This window comes from Mytilus galloprovincialis, chromosome 1, assembly GCF_965363235.1.
Source record: "Mytilus galloprovincialis chromosome 1, xbMytGall1.hap1.1, whole genome shotgun sequence".
Lineage (NCBI taxonomy): Eukaryota > Metazoa > Mollusca > Bivalvia > Mytilida > Mytilidae > Mytilus > Mytilus galloprovincialis.
The window spans coordinates 79,911,020-79,913,412 of NC_134838.1; positions in this window are offsets into that span (position 1 = coordinate 79,911,020).

The window sequence follows — 2,393 nt, forward strand, 5'->3', positions numbered from 1 at the left end:
AATCCTTAGTTTTTCCAAAAAAAAACAACAAAGTTTTGTAAACAGGAAATTTATAAAAATGACCACATTATTAATATTCATGTCAACACCGAAGTGTTGACTACTGGTCTGGTCATACCCTCGGGCACGAAACGTCCACCAGCAGTGGCATCGACCCAGTGGTGTAAATAGCTATCAAAGGTACCATGATTATAATTTAGTACGCCAGACGCGTTTCGTCTTCATAAGACTCATCAGTGACCTTCATATCAAATTATTTATAAAACCAAACAAGTACAAAGTTGAAGAGCATTGAGGATCCAAAATTCCCAAGAAGTTGTGCCAAATACGGCTAAGGCAATCTTCGCCTGGGATAAGAAAATCCTTAGATTTTCGAACAATTCAAAGTTTTGTAAACAGGAAATTTATAAAAATGACCACATTATTAATATTCATGTCAACACCGAAGTGATGACTATTGGGCTGACGATACCCTCGGGGACGAAAAGAGACAATATAAAAATGTTAAAATCAATTCAACATCAAGAGGAAATCACCACAGGCTTCACGTTTGTTTATAAGAATGAAATTCATACTGAAAATACTTACTCAAATTTCTATGCTTTTGGAACTAAATTAAAAAAAAATCTTGGTAATTATAGATTTTTCTTCTTACTGAGTCGCTAGCCTTTTGTTCAGTTGTTGTCGTTTGTCGGTGTGGTTTATAGTTGTCATCATATTTTATATAGCTTGAAAAGTTTGTTTTCCTGTTTGAATTGCTTTATACTAGTCATTTCGGGGTCCCTAGTAGTTTGCTATACGGTGTGAGCAACGGTTCGTGTTGAAGATCGTACTTTGACCATTAATTGTTTATTGTTTTTATATAGTGACTTTGATGGAGGGTTGGCTCATTGACACTCATATATTTTTATTTATATTGTACTTGATTCAATATATTTTCAATTTCGAGACTCATACTGCATAAGATGATTTGATTTTATTTTCGATCAACATTAAATGTTTCAGCTTATGTTTTACTACATTAAACACAACATTGTGCTTATTTTACTAATGTTGTAAAATACATCAGAATTGGAGTTACCCATCATATTATACTGGGGATTCATTATTATTAGGATACCAATTTTCCTGTAAATAGACGAGGAAATGTAAGTATTCCTAAATCCAAGAAAAAATGATACCATTGACAATAAATGAATGCACATTATTTGATTTATACGATTGATTGACATGCTCATTTCAAAGACAATATATTTTCAAGTTTCAAAACAAATAACAACCGATGATAAATCGAGATAAACATAAGGAGATGTGGTAAAATTGCCGAAATGAGACAACTGTCCTACAGAGACCACAGGACGTTGATATAACTACTTTAAAAAGTAAAATCACAAAAATAATGAACTCCGAGGAAAATTCAATCGGAAAGTCCCTAATCACATGGCAAAATCAAATGACAAAACACATCAAACGCAGGGACAACAACACAACACTCTTTAATTATTGTTTTTCAATGACAATACAATAAACCTTATTTACACAATACAAAAATAGTTCTATATCATTTGTTTGAGCATTTTAGTGAATTAAGTCTGCGGGAATTGCACAACATCGTTTGCCTTTATATCTTGTTATTTTCGTATTTACATGAAAGACAAAGACCACCAGTTTTTGAAAGCTTTTTAACTGTTTCTTGTCTTTATCTAATTGCTTCACGTAGTAAAAGTCGAAGCTCATGAACTGTAAATGTGATTACATATGTGATTCAAAGAGGTTCAATTTGATTCATAGACAAATATTCTTTAACAAAATTCCTATAGCTGTTCCAATGCGGTACCAAATTTCTCCAGATTGAGTTATAAGATTTGAAATATTTCAAAGATCAGTTGAAACACGACCATACTGATGACTTGGTATAATGAAATAATCCCCCTCAGCAATTTCATATAAATTCCGTTTCGTTTTCTTGATTAGATATTCGTTTGGTTCTGTCGGTCAGACAGCGCACGCTTCCTAGCACGTACTATTGGTGTTTCAACGTAACTGTCATACTGATTGTCACTAGGTCAATTTCTATGGTCACTGGGGCCAATTTCTATCATTCTATATCAGAAAGTGGGGCTAATTTTATTAATCAGAATTGTCACTGGGTCATTTTTCATTAATCAGAACTATAAAAGTTAAAGTTTTTGGCTAATGCATGCATGGACAATATTATAAATTTCAATCAAGCAAGGTATTACATGTGCAATCGATTGTTGATCTCTTCTGCTAATGTTAATACTTTTTCCCACAAATTTATTAATTTCTAAATGTGGACACGACAGGTTTTATTTGAAATTTACATGTACCTTTAGGCAGATAAATTGTCACGTTGAGACAGTTTGGATAAG